Source organism: Rhinoderma darwinii, chromosome 1 (assembly GCF_050947455.1).
Source record: "Rhinoderma darwinii isolate aRhiDar2 chromosome 1, aRhiDar2.hap1, whole genome shotgun sequence".
NCBI classification, from domain to species: Eukaryota; Metazoa; Chordata; class Amphibia; order Anura; family Rhinodermatidae; genus Rhinoderma; species Rhinoderma darwinii.
The window spans coordinates 335,947,735-335,962,777 of record NC_134687.1 but is presented as its reverse complement, the minus strand read 5'-3'; the positions used below and the strand labels follow the sequence as shown (position 1 = coordinate 335,962,777).

The following is a 15,043-nucleotide window of genomic DNA, read 5'->3' as shown; positions in this document are numbered from 1 at the left end:
GCTGTGTTTCCGTTTTTTTATGGCCGATTTTGACCCCTTTTGCATCAGTTTTTTTCCCTGCCCGTTTTAAAAACGGATGAATTTCATTTGTACATTTTTTGCCACACACTTCCCTGTGTTGATAATGCCACACACTGCCCTCTGTAGGTAGTGCCACAGAGCCCCCCTTGTAGGTAGTGCACCACAGCCCCCCTAGTAGGTAGTGCACCACAGCCCCCCTAGTAGGTAGTGCACCACAGCCCCCCTAGTAGGTAGTGCACCACAGCCCCCCTTGTAGGTAGTGCACCACAGCCCCCCTAGTAGGTAGTGCACCACAGCCCCCCTAGTAGGTAGTGCACCACAGCCCCCCTAGTAGGTAGTGCACCACAGTCCCCCTAGTAGGTAGTGCACCACAGCCCCCCTAGTAGGTAGTGCACCACAGCCCCCCTAGTAGGTAGTGCACCACAGCCCCCCTAGTAGGTAGTGCACCACAGCCCCCCTAGTAGGTAGTGCACCACAGTCCCCCTAGTAGGTAGTGCACCAGTCCCCCTAGTAGGTAGTGCACCACAGCCCCCCTAGTAGGTAGTGCACCACAGCCCCCCTAGTAGGTAGTGCACCACAGCCCCCCTAGTAGGTAGTGCACCACAGCCCCCCTAGTAGGTAGTGCACCACAGCCCCCCTAGTAGGTAGTGCACCACAGTCCCCCTAGTAGGTAGTGCACCAGTCCCCCTAGTAGGTAGTGCACCACAGCCCCCCTAGTAGGTAGTGCACCACAGTCCCCCTAGTAGGTAGTGATACACAACCCCCTTTTACATAGCACCCCACCCCCATAGATAGCACCCGCCTATCTTCCTGTAGATAGCGCCACTGTAGGGGACCGTTCCAGGAGAAGATCCAGACTTCAACATCCGTATATGGAGAGTGAAGTCAAGGACTTCTCCTGAATCAGAATCACTGGCCACAGCGCCGGGGATTCCGCTTCAGGAGTAGGGGACTGCTCCAGAAGTCCCTGACGTGACTGTCCATATATGGGACAGTGAAGTTAGGGACTTCTCGCTGTAGCCAGAGATTAGTGATTCCGCTCCTACAGGGAGCAAAAAAATACCCTCCTCCTCCTCACATGCACTTCGCACTGTGAAGAGTGGAAGAGAGTGAGCGGCAGAAAGCTCTGCCGTCATTTGGATCACATCTGCTATTTGTCGCAGATTTTTCCCCCCTATTGAATTCAATGGGGAAAACCTAAATTGACACGCTGCAGATTAAGAAAAAACTCAAAGTTAATTTATGAACGTTTTTTCAGCAGGCTTTTTACGCAGCGTGGATGAGATTTATTCGAATATCATCCACGCTGCTGCTACTGTATTTTCCGCTATTTAATACTTTGCGGAAAAGCTGCAGTATTTACGCTACATGTGAACCCGGCGGATTTAGTGTTCAATTTCCCTACAGCGCCACTACAGGTGAAGTGGCACAGCGCTCAATCCAATCAATGGGTTGTCTGTGTAAGGGTATGTTCACACACAGTGACCAAAAACGGCTGAAAACAGCTCCTGATTTTCAGAAGTTTTTGTAGCAACTCGCGTTTTTCGCTGCGTATTTTACGGACGTTATTGGAGCTGTTTTTCAATGGAGTCAATGAAAAACGGCTCCAAAAACATCCCAAGAAGTGACATGCACTTCTTTTTCGCGGGCGTCATTTTATGCGCCGTATTTTGACAGCGACGCGTAAAATTACACCTCGAGGGGAACAGAACACTGTAATTCCCATTGCAAGCAATGGGCAGATGTTATTAGGCGTATTAGGGGCGTTTTTTCAGGTGTAATTCGAGGCGTCAGACGCCCGAATTACGTCTGAAAACACTGCGTGTGAACATACCCTAACGCAGCACAGGACAGGTCCTCCACAGCAAGAGACGCTCTTTGTAACTGCTCTCCACTCTGGCCAAGGGATGAGGATCCTGAACAGAGAAACCGCCCTCCCTCTATTAACTGAGAATCCCATAATAGCGTAAATGAAAAGGCGTTTTCTAAACTGGACAACCCCTTCAAGCAGGTTGTAATTTCTTGATCAGATCTGTGTTATTTTTTTGCAAAATTTCTGTAATTGTTTTTTTTTTTTTACAAGCTCCGTGGTCATGTGATAGACGTGATGGACACACAGGTGCTGGGATCGTTAGAAGACACAGCTCTGATACACATACTCTAACGATCCCAGCCCCTGTGTGTCCATCACATGATCACAAACAGAATTGTATTCACTGAAAGTGAACAATGAATGCTCCGTCTAGATAACAGCAAGCAGAGGTCTTAAAAACCATGAGGAATGAATACAGAAAGTATATTTGAAAAAAATTGTATAACTTTTAATTATACAAAAATAAATAAAAAATTTACTGAAACTGCACAATCCCTTTAAAGGTCATAAATGTCAGATAGATGGGGGGGTCCCAGCTCTGGGACCAGCAGCTATCTGACATTTATGACGTTTTCTGTAGATACGTCATAAACGTCCTCATTTTATTTATTTTTTACTATTTAGTGTTTTCTAATAAGGTGTTTATTATTAGGGTACGTCAAGACCAATAATTTTTAATACCATAGACATAACAATTATATAAGCAATAATGGTAAAATCGTGCAGATCGCTAACAATCATTATTACATCTATGACCCGTATATTAGGCACCGTTATAAGGGGAAAGGACAGAAGCAGAAATGTGACAGCGCTTAGAAGCAAGGCACTCAACAGGTGGCAACACGAGCAGGAACCAACAGACCATCACTGAGAGCCGCATACGTCCATTGTGCTCACACAATTCCCCACTAGATGAAGGCAACGTTCTATAACAAAATGACAGAAATGGTGCACTAATGCGTTTACCTATCCGTGCAGCAGCGGCGCCCGTTACAACTGGAGACAGTGTACACTATTAGTAAATCCAGTATAAGCCGGAAGCGGCATTTCCAGTTAGCCAGCACTGAATACAGTTCCCCGCTCGTCCAGCCCGCGTCTGTGCAGCCAATCAACCGCCAGACCCTGATCTAATCACCAATCACAGCTCATCTCTCATCTCCAGTCAGTGACAGACGAGAGCGGTGATTGGCGGTATGTGCAGTGTTTATGGTTACCCGGCGGTTGTCACAGGTTTTGAGAAATGACAGAAAACACTCACTTGGTGGCTATGCGGTGACGCATTACCACAGTGGCCACATGAAGCACAGCTGTGCGTTTTCTAGTTACATGTGTTTTTACAAACAGCGTTCTATATACCTGATGTTTTGTGTGCCTTTATTGTCCCTGGTGTCATTTGTGGCCTTAACCCCTTCAGGACTGAGACATTTTTTGCTTTTCCTTTTTCACTCTCCGCCTTCCAAGAGCCATAACTTTTTTTCTTTTTCCGTCAATGGAGTGGCGTCAGGGTTTCTTTTTTGCCGGTGGAGTTGTAGCTTCTATTGGCACCATTTAAAGTACGATATAATGTACTGGGAAACTGAGAAAAAATTATTTCCGTTTGTTTTTTTGGGTTTCGTTTTTACGGCTTTCATCATGCGGTAAAAATAACTTAACGTTATCATGCGGCTCAATACTGTTACGGTGATACCAAATTTATATACGTTTTTTTATATTTTACTACTTTAAAAAAAGTAAAAACGTTAAAAACAAATGTTTTGTTTCACCACGTTCTGAGAGCCATAACTTTTTTTTTTTTTCCATGGATTGAGGGCTTATTCTTTTGCGGGACAAGCTGTAGTTTTATTGGTACCGTTTTTTGGTTCAACTTTATCACTTTTTATTAAATTTTTTTCCACCGTTAAGTTGACAAAAAAAAAGCGATTTTTGTTGTTTTCAATTTGTAAAATAATGGTATGTTCTAATAGTTCGGACTTTTACAGACAAAACAATACCAATTTTGTTTATTTTTTACATTACTTCAGAAAAAAATGGGAAAAGGGGTTTTAATATAAGCTTTAATATATTTTGTTCACTAATAACTTTCTTTAAGACATTTTATTAGTCCCCCCTAGGGGGCTTGAACTAGCGATCGTTAGATCGCTGGTACAATACACTGCAATAATAATGTATCACAGTGTATAGTCATTTTTACTGGCTACTCTTAACCCCTTAAAGAGGCTCTGTCACCAGATTTTGCAACCCCTATCTGCTATTGCAGCAGATCGGCGCTGCAATGTAGATTACAGTAACGTTTTTATTTTAAAAAAACGAGCATTTTTGGCCAAGTTATGACCATTTTTGTAATTATGCAAATGAGGCTTGCAAAAGTCCAAGTGGGTGTGTTTAAAAGTAAAAGTCCAAGTGGGCGTGTATTATGTGCGTACATCGGGGCGTTTTTAATACTTTTACTAGCTGGGCGCTCTGACGAGAAGTAACATCCTCTTCTCTTCAGAACGCCCAGCTTGTGACAGTGCAGATCTGTGACGTCACTCACAGGTCCTGCATCGTGACGGCCACATCGGCACCAGAGGCTACAGTTGATTCTGCAGCAGCATCAGCGTTTGCAGGTAAGATCGACTTACCTGCAAACGCTGATGCTGCTGCAGAATCAACTGTAGCCTCTGGTGCCGATGTGGCCGTCACGATGCAGGACCTGTGAGTGACGTCACAGATCTGCACTGTCACAAGCTGGGCGTTCTGAAGAGAAGAGGATGTTACTTCTCATCAGAGCGCCCAGCTAGTGAAAGTATTAAAAACGCCCCGATGTACGCACATAATACACACCCACTTGGACTTTTACTTTTAAACACACCCACTTGGACTTTTGCAAGCCTCATTTGCATAACTACAAAAATGGTCATAACTTGGCCAAAAATGCTCGTTTTTTTAAAATAAAAACGTTACTGTAATCTACATTGCAGCGCCTATCTGCTGCAATAGCAGATAGGGGTTGCAAAATCTGGTGACAGAGCCTCTTTAAGGACGCAGCCACTTTTGGACCAAATGACACAGCCTCATTTTTTCAAATCTGACATGTGTCACTTTATGTGGTAATAACTCAGGAATGCTTTTAACTATCCAAGCGATTCTGAGATCGTTTTCTCGTGAAACATTGTACTTAATGTTAGTGAAAAAATGTGGTCGATTAAATTCAATATTTTTTGTGAAAAACACCAAAATTTTGAGAAAATTTGCAAAAATTAGCATTTTTCTAAATTCAAATGTATCCGCTTGTAAAACAGATGGTAATACCACACAAAATAGTGACTAGTTAACATCCCCCATATGTCTACTTTATGTTTGCATAATTTTTTGAACATCCTTTTATTTTTCTAGGACGTTACACGGCTTAGAACTTTAGCAGCAATTTCTCATATTTTTTTTTTTTTTTCAAAAGCCTATTTTTTTAGGGAACAGTTCAGACCTGAAGTGGCTATGAGGGCCTTATATATTAGAAATCTCCACAAATCACCCCATTTTAAAAACTGCACCCCTTAAAGTATTCAAAACAGCATTTAGAAAGCTTCTTAACCCTTTATGTGTTTCACAGAAATTAAAGCAAAGTGGAAGGGAAATTTGCAAATTTAATTTTTTTTTTTGCAGAAATTCCATTTTAATCAATTTTTCCTGTAATACTGAAGGTTTTTTACCAGAGAAACAAAGCTGAATATTTATTGCCCTGTTTCTGAAGTTTTTAGAAATATCCCACATGTGGCCCTAGTGTGCTACGGGCCTGAAACAAAGGCCCCAGAAGCAAATGAGCACCTAGAGGATTTTTCGGCCTTCCTTTTCTTAAATTATATTTCAGGTACCATGGCAGGTTAGAAGAGGTCTTGTGGTGCAAAAACAAAGGAAACCCCCCAAAAGGGACTCCATTTGGGAAACTACACCATTTTGACCCCCAAGGTGTTTGATAGATTTCATTAGAATTGGGCAGTGAAAATGAAAAATGACATTATTTTCCAATAAGATGTAGCTTTACCTCCAGAATTTTTGTACAGTAATTTCTCCAGAGTACGGAAATACCCAACATGTGGTCATAAACGGCTGTTTGGGCAAGCGGCAGGACTCAGAAGGGAAGGCGCGCCATTTAGCTTTTGGAGTACAGATTTTGCTGGTTTGATTTCTCAGCACCAAGTCGCATTTGTAAAGGTACCAGTACAGTGGTAACCCCCCAAAAGTGACTCCATTTGGGAAACTACACCCCTAGAGGAATTCAACTAGGTGGGGTAGTGAGCATTTTGACCCCCCAGGTGTTTCATAGATTTCATTAGAATTGGGCAGTAAAAATGAAAAATTAAATTTTTTTCCACTAAGACATAGCTTTAGGTCAAAATGTTTCATTTTCTCATCAAATAAAGGAGAAAAAGCACCATAACATTTGTAAAGCAACTTCTTCAGAGTACGGAAATACCCCATATGTGGTAATAAACCACTGTATGAATACACATCAGGGCTCAGAAGGGAAGGAGCGCCATTTTGCTTTTGGAGAGCAGATTTTGCTGGATTGGTTTTTCTGCACCACGTCACTTTTGCAAAGCCCCTAAGGTACCAGTACAGTGGAAACCCCCCAAAAATGACTCCATTTGGCAAACTACACTCATTGAGGAATTCATCTAGGGGTGTAGTGAGCATTTTGACCCCACAGGTGTCTCATAGATTTTATTAAAAATGGGCAGTGAAAAGGAAAAATTACATTATTTTCCAATAAGACGTAGCATTAGTTCAAAATTTTTCATTTTCTCAAAAAATAAAGGAGAAAAAGCACCGTAACATTTTTAAAGCAACTTCTTCAGAGTAGGGAAATACCCCACACGTGTTTATAAACTGCTATTTGGACACACAGCAAGGCTTTAAAGGGAAGGAGCGCCATTTAGTATTTGGAGTGGAGATTTTACAAGATTCGTTTTTTGACCCCATGTTGCATTGAGCTATAGTACCAGTACGGTGGAACCCCCGAAAAATTACCCCATTTTGGAAACTAGATCCCTCAAAGAATGTATCTAGGGGTGTAGTGAGCATTTTGACCGCACAAGTGTTTTGCAAAAATGAGTAAACAATAGATGTTGCAGATTGAAAATTGCCGTTTTCCACAGATATGCCATTTCAGTGCCCAATGTGTTGTGCCCAGCTTGTACCACCGTAGACACACATTTATTTTTAAAGTGTTCACCGTCCAGTATAAACAACATGTTAACTTTATTCTGCGCGTAGATACGTACGATTACAGCGACACCAAATTTATATTGTTTTTTTACGTTTCACTACGTTCCCACAATAAAAATACTCTCTTCTAAAAAAAAAATCATGTATTAGTGTCGCCATTAGTGTTCTGACAGCTATAACTCTAGTACCGTGCTGAGCTGAAGTCGTGCTGTGCTGTATACCACGCCTGTCCTGCTTCACCACGCCTGACGTCTACCTGCTGCCTAGTCCCAGCCGAGCCTGCCTTGCTACTGTCCGAGCTGCCACAGGTACCCTATATGAACTATAGACTGTAACCTGCGCCCTGTTGGCCAGTTGCCATACCGCCAAGGCGGTACGGCCCAGTGGGTCCACAAACCCAACGTGACAGTGCCAAACATACCTTTTGGAATTATGGCCAAAAAGTTAAACCTTGGCCTCATCATACCATAACACATTTTCCCACATGCGTTTGGCAGACTTAATGTAGGTCTTTGCAAAATATACCCGGGCTTGGATGTTTTTCTTTGTTAGAAAGGCTTCCTTATTGTCACCCGACCCCACAGCCCAGACATATGAAGAATACAGTAGATTGTTGTCACGTGCACTACACAACCAGTACCTGCCAGAAAGTCCTGCAGCTCCTTTAATGTTGCCGTAGGCCTCTTGGTAGCCTCCCGGACCAATTTTCGTCTTGCCCTTTCATCAAGTTTTGAGGGACGTCCAGGTCTTGGTAATGTCACTGTTGTGCCAAATGTAATCCACTTCTTGATGACTGTCTTCACTGTGTTCCATGGTATATCTAATGCCTTGGAAATTCTTTGGTACCCTTCTCCTGACTGATGCCTTTCAGCAATCAGATCCCTTTGATGTGTTGTAAGCTCTTTACGGACCAAGGCTTTTGCTGTCACATGCAACAAAGAAAATGTCAGGAAAATCCTAATAGAACAACTGAACTTTATATGGAGTTACTCAGAATCACTTTAAATAATGGCAGTTGTGTACTGACTACTATTTAACATGAGTTTAAATGTGATTGGCTAATTCTCAACACAACCACATCCCCAATTATAAGAGGTTGTTCACACTTATGCAACCACATTATTGTAGTTTTGTTATATTTATTTTTCCCGTCTAAATGATTTCAGTTTGTTTTTCATGGAATTGTACAGATTATGGGTAACATTAAAGGCATTTCAACAGGGGTGTGTAGACTTTTTATATCCACTGTAGATATATATATATATATATATATATATATATATATATATGCTCATTTTTGTTGAAAAGGAAGTGGGAGCAACTACCAGATCTTCCCCATGATGGAGAAGGTAAACAAATGAATCTGCAAAAAAATACTTTTAACCCCTAGGCGCACCAGGACGCAACTGTACATCCCTGCTGCCAGTGTCTTAGGCCCCATGCACACGACCGTAAAAAACCTCCGTAATTGCGGTCCGCAAAAACGGACCCATTCACTTTCATTGAACGCGGACACCTTTCCGTAGCACTACGGAAGGGTGTCCGTGCCGTGGAAATGTTCCGGGAATTATGGAACATGTCCATTCTTTTGCATTTTGCGGGCCGTGCTCCCATACTTTGTATGGGAGCACGGCCCGAAAATGCGGCTGTCAGTCGGCGGCCGGCCGTGCCCGCAATCGCGGGCTGTGATTGCGGGCACGGTCGTGTGCATGGGGACTTAGCGCACAAGGACGTACAGTTACTGAGTGGGTCCCGGTGCACACTGTCGGTGGCAGTGTGCACCGGAAACGGCAGGGACAGCTGTCCCCAACAGCTGACACTCCCCAGTCACCGGCATTGGACCCGTAAAAGCGGTCCAATGTCGGCGATCGATGTAATCGGTGGATCCACCGATTACATCATTTCTGCACATAAAGTATAAAAAAACGTTCCGGGACATGTAATAAGTTACTATAGAGACTCACCCTCCCTACCCGATGCCTTATGTCACCAGCAATGGACCAATAGCAGTGGCCATTGCCGGCGATTGCATTGATAGGTGGGTCTGAACAGACCCACCTATCATAGTGCATTCTCAGCCGGGGGCGGATGAAGGGGCGGGTAAAACCCCCTCCCCTGACAACTAACACTCCCTAGTTACCGGCATTGGACCCGTAAAAGCGGTCCAATGTCGGCGATCGATGTAATCGGTGGATCTGTACAGATCCAATGATTGCATCATTTCTGCACATAAAGTTTTCAAAACTGTTTCTGGACTTGAAATTAGTCCAGAAACAGTTACTATGGGAACCTCCCCCCCTGTCCCATGCCCCATGTGACCCCCCCTCCTGTCCCATGCCCCATGTGACCAGCAGGGAACCAATAGAAGAGGTGATTGGTGAGTCTGTTCAGACCCACCAATCACAGTGCGTTTTTCACCCAGGGTGGGTGAAAAATAACGGACACAGGCTCTGATCTCTTAGTAGGTGAAGAGAAGTTGGAGAGATCAGAGCCTGTGTCGAGTTGTGTGCCCCACACAAAGTGAAAAAAAGAATCAACCCCTAATTTCCCTGTTCCTAGTGTGTGACCCACACACCTCCCAGTGTATTTTCTTTTTTTCATCCAATTTGTTAGCGTCAATCTGTAGCGCTATAGCGTTAGTGTCAATCCATAGCGTCAGTTAGCATCAATCCGTAGCGTCAGTTTGGCAGTTAGTGTCAATCCGTTACTATTAGTCGCGTCACTTGTCAGCGTCAATCCGTCACTGTTAGTCGCGTCACTTGTCAGCGTCAATCCGTCACTGTTAGTCGCGTCACTTGTCAGCGTCAATCCGTCACTGTTAGTCGCGTCACTTGTCAGTTAGTGTCAATCCGTCACTGTTAGTCGCGTCACTTGTCAGCGTCAATCCGTCACTGTTAGTCGCATCACTTGTCAGTTAGTGTCAATCCGTCACTGTCAGTCTCGTCACTTGTCAGTTAGTGTCAATCCGTCACTGTCAGTCTCGTCACTTGTCAGTTAGTCAGCGTTCGTGTCAGTTAGTAAGTGGTACTAAGTGTTATAAAAAAAACAAAACCAAAAAATAATTATTTGTGTTTAGTGTTTTCTGTGAAAAAAACAAAAAATCTAAAAAAAACTTAGTGTTTCAGCGTTAGTTAGTGTTTTAGTGTGAAAAAACGGAAAAAAATCTTTGTTGTTACAGCTACGTGTGTATAAACTACATATATACACACACACAAATTAATAAAATGGCTGCGAAGCGTTACACCGCTGAAGAGGCGTATGCCATGATCGCATCCGATACGGACTCAGCGAGTGGTGAGGAACCAGAGTTCTTTCTCTCGTCCTCCTCCTCTAGTGACAGCGAGGAACCTCCTCGTAGTCGCAGGAGGGTTAGTGCCCAAGTTCTGCCTGACCATGAAACTGCCGTTCTGCCTGACCCTGGTACTGCCAGCAGTGATTGGTCACCCCCAACCAATTACACACCCCAAATCCCAGAATTTACTGCTGCAGCAGGAATTAATGTGCAGACGGAAGGACTGCCTGTAATTGAATATTTCAAATTGTTCTTTACAGACAATTTGATAGAGCTCATTTTATGCCCAGCCCAATCGTTGGCAACGAACTAATTGTGCAGAAATGCAAAAATATTGGGGGTTAGTTCTCAACATGGGTCTCACTAAAAAGCCCAAAGTGAGATCCTACTGGTCTACGGACATTTTATATCATTGTCCGTTGTACCGCAATACAATGCTTTGAGTCCCTCCAAAAATTTCTGCACTTCAGTGACAACTCCCTATGCCCCCCCAGGATGACCCCAATTCCGACAGACTTTTTAAAATTAGGCCCCTCCTAAACTTTTTTTCCCAAAAGTTTCCTGAAATATACACCCCCGACAAAGAGATTTCAGTTGATGAATCCCTGGTGCACTTTAAGGGTAGGCTGAAGTTTTGCCAATATTTGCCCAATATTTGCCCAATAAGCGCGCCAGGTACGGGATCAAGGTCTACAAGCTGTGTGAGTCTGAGACCGGATACACATATGATTTCCGGATCTATGAGGGGAAGGACAGGACAATACAGCCCCCAAATTGTCCCCCCGTCCTGTCCACAACAGGGAAGGTAGTGTGGGACCTCCTACACCCACTGTTAGATCATGGGTACAACTTGTACTTGGGCAACTGGTACACAAGTGTACCCCTGTTCAAATGTCTAAAAGACAAAAAAACAGTGGCATGTGGGACGGTCCGAAAAAAACAGCGGCACCTTCCCAAGACCCTCATCGACCAATCCCTGCAAATTGGAGAAAGCAGGGCATTGCTGCAGGATGGGATCCTGTGTTTGAAATACCGGGATAAAAAAGATGTATGCATGCTGACATCTATGCATGATGCCAGGTGCAACCCTGTCCCCACACGTGGATTCACAACCTCCACAATGAAGCCTGCGTGCTTTAAGGCATATAATAAATTCATGGGGGGTGTTGACCTGAATGACCAGGTGTTAAAACCGTACAGTGCCATGCGGAAAAGCAAAATTTGGTACAAAAAATTGTCCGTGTACCTTGTACAGATGGCACTGTACAATTCATTTCTAATTTTGCGGAAAGCTGGCCACCCGGGTACCTACTTGGAGTACCAAGAAAAAATTATTATATTTCTATTGCTTGGAGACGAGGTGGGGGAAACATCTGCTGCTTCAAGTAGTTCTTGCCGTATCGTTCCTGGACAGCACTTTCCAAGTGAAGTGCCTGCAACTCAAAAAAAACGGCGGGCACAATAAAGGTGCCGTGTCTGTGCAAAAAAGGGTATCCGTAAGGATACCATATATCAGTGCGACACCTGTCCATCAAAACCTGGACTCTGCATGAAGAACTGCTTCCGCATCTTCCACACCTCCCTGTATTTAAAAAAATTATACTTTTGAAACCCCCACACCTCCCTTTATCATTCTGGTCTTTTACCCATTTATAAAATTGGACACTCTAAAAAAAAATGTGTAACAAAACAAAAAACCTCATTATACCCCTAGATGAATACCTAATACTATAACATATGTGTATGATCTGCACAATTTTTTTGGGCCTATGCTTGTGGCTAAAAATCATCCAAGTAAAACTAAGGCCTCAAAATCCTTGTGGTGCTTCTTCACTTCCAGGCACTGCTATGTGTCCAGACAACATATTTAGACCACTTTGGGGGTATTTCTAAAGTCAGAAGAAATACCCCAATAAATATGGAGGCACTTTACTTCACTTATATGTTGTGTCTGAAAAATCTGCCCAAACAAATGGCGCATTTGTAAAAAATGTAACATTTTATTTTGCATGCCAGAAAAACTATGGGGGTCATAAAAGTGATCACACCCCTACATAAATTCTTTGAGGGGTGCCGTTTTCAAAATGGCGTCACTTCACTGTACTGGAGCTCTGCAAACGCAACATGGCACCTGAAGACCATTCCAGCAAAATCTGTGCTACAAATTGCGCTCCTTCGTTTCTGAGCCCTGCCGTGGGTCCTAACTGTAGTTTATAATCACATATGGGGCATTACCGTAATCGGAAGAAATTGCTTTACAAATGTTGTGGTGCTTTTTCTCCGTCTTTCCTTGTAAAAATTAAAAAATTCTATGTTTTTTCCAAAAAAAAGTAGATTTTCATCTTCACAGTCTATTTCCACTAAATTCTGCAAAAAAACTGTGGGGTCAAAATGCTAACTATACCACTAGAAAAATTCCTTGAGGGGTGTAGTTTCCAAAATGGGGTCACTTTTTGTGGGTTTCCACTGTTTTCATCCCTCAAGGGTGTTGCAAACACGACATGGCACCGACAAACATTCCAGCAAAATCTGCGCCCAAAAATCCAAAGATTGCTCCTTTGTTTCTGAGCCGTACTGTGGGTCTAAACAGCGGTTTATTACCACATATGGGGTATTGCCGTAATTGGGAGAAATTGCTGTACAAATGTTGTGGTGTTTTTTCTCCATCATTCCTTGTAAAAATTAAAAAATCCTATGTTTTTTCAGAAAAAAAAGTAAATTTTCATCTTCACAGTCTATTTCCACTAAATTCTGCAAAAAAACTGTGGGGTCAAAATGCTAACTATACCACTAGAAAAATTCCTTGAGGGGGTGTAGTTTCCAAAATGGGGTCACTTTTGGGGGGGTTTCCCCTGCTTTGGCACCACAAGATCTCTTCAAACCTGACATGGTGCCTAAAATATAATTTAAAAAAAAGGAGGCCCCAAAATCCGCTAGGTGCTCATTTGCTTCTGAGGCCTGTGCTTCAGTCTGTTAGCACACTAGGGCCACATGTGGGACATTTCTAAAAACTGCAGAATCTGGGCAATAAATATTGAGATGCGTTTCTCTGGTAAAACCTTCTGTTTTACAGAAAAAAATGTATTACAAATCAATTTCAGCCCCAAAAAAATTAAATTCTAAAATTTCACCTCTACATTGATTTAATTCCTGTGAAACGCCTAAAGGGTTAAGAGATTTTGAGAATGCTGTTTTGAATACTTTGAGGGGTGCAGTTTTTAAAATTGTGTGATTTATGGTGACTTTCTAATATATAAGGCCCTCAAAGTCACTTCAGAATTGAACTAGTCCCTGAAAAATTAGCCTTTTGTAATTTTCTTGAAAATGTGAGAAATTGCTGCTAAAGTTCTAATCGTTGTAACGTCCTAAAAAAATTAAAAGTATGTTCAAAAAATGATGCAAACATAAAGTAGACATATGGGAAATGTTAACTAGTAACTATTTTGTGTGGTATTAGGGCATGTTCACACGGCAGCGTCTGTAACGGCCGAAATTACGGGGCCAGGAGAAAACAGCCCCGTCATTTCAGCCGTAACGGCATGTGCAGGCGCTTGAACGCCACGTCCCTTACGGACGTAACTGGAGCTGGTTTTCCATGGAGTCCATGGAAAACAGCTCCATTTACGTCTGAAGAAGTGACATGACACTTCTTTGGCGCGGGCGTCTATTTACGCACCGTCTTTTGACGCATTTTTGGACGTAAATTGAGGCGTAAAACACCCTTAAATAGGCCGTGTGAACATACCCTAACTGTCTGTTTTACAAGCAGATACACTTATATTTAAAAAAAATTCTATTTTTTAGCAAATTTTCCCTGAATTTTTGTGTTTTTCACAAATAAATATTACATTTGTGGACCAAATTTTTTCACTATCAGAAAGTACAATATGTCACGAGAAAACAATCTCAGAATCGCTTGGATAGGTAAAAGCATTCTGGAGTTATTACCACATAAAGTGCCACAAGGCCAAAACAGGCTGCGTCCTAAAGGGGTTAATACATTTTAATCCCAAAGAGCAGCTATCCAAGGGTGTCTGGCAGCTTCTACGGACATTTACATTACATCTAATGTTTCTTTGGGCAGTTTTATAGTAGGACTACTTAGGCTATGTTCACACGGAGTATTTTGGGGGAGGAATATCTGCCTCAAAATTTAGTTTGGAACTTTGAGGCAGATCTTCCTCTCCCTGCACGCTGGTTTTCGCGGCGATTTTCGCGCCATTTTTCGCCCGCGGCCATTGGGCGCCGCAGGCATAAAACGGAAGCGCCCGAAGATAGGGCATGTCGCTTCTTTTTCCCGCGAGGCAGTTTCACTGCTCGCGGGAAAAAGACGCTGACGCCTCCCATTGAAATCAATGGGAGGCGTTCTCGGGCCGTTTTTGCCGAGTTTTGCGACGCGGTTTCCGCGTCAAAAAACTCGGCAAAATACCCCGTGTGAACATAGCCTTAAAACTCAAACCCTCAAATATGGTTACTCACCTGTTGTCTACTTGCCACTTCATGCGTATCCTCGATTGTGACGTGTTGTCTCTCCATCTCTCCCTCTGAATGGGTGAAGGTAAGGACTCCCTTGTGACAATCTACAGTAGTTGTGATGATAGAGGGTTCACTATCTGTGTAACAAATATTTTATAGCAATTGCTGTTTATTAA

At 43.0% G+C, this 15,043-nt stretch overlaps 1 protein-coding gene and 1 long non-coding RNA gene across 2 annotated transcripts in view; one reads left to right on the top strand and one right to left on the bottom strand.

Moving 5' to 3' along the window:
* CNTLN (centlein) overlaps nucleotides 1-2,996 on the bottom strand; it is a 396,875-nt gene extending 393,879 nt beyond the window's left edge. The window contains exon 1 of the mRNA XM_075825669.1: nucleotides 2,861-2,996. The gene's annotated coding sequence lies outside the window, so the exon portion shown is untranslated. The remainder of the gene's footprint in view (nucleotides 1-2,860) is intronic.
* LOC142651215 (uncharacterized) overlaps nucleotides 1-15,043 on the top strand; it is a 68,188-nt gene that overhangs the window by 7,584 nt on the left and 45,561 nt on the right. The window lies entirely within an intron of this gene.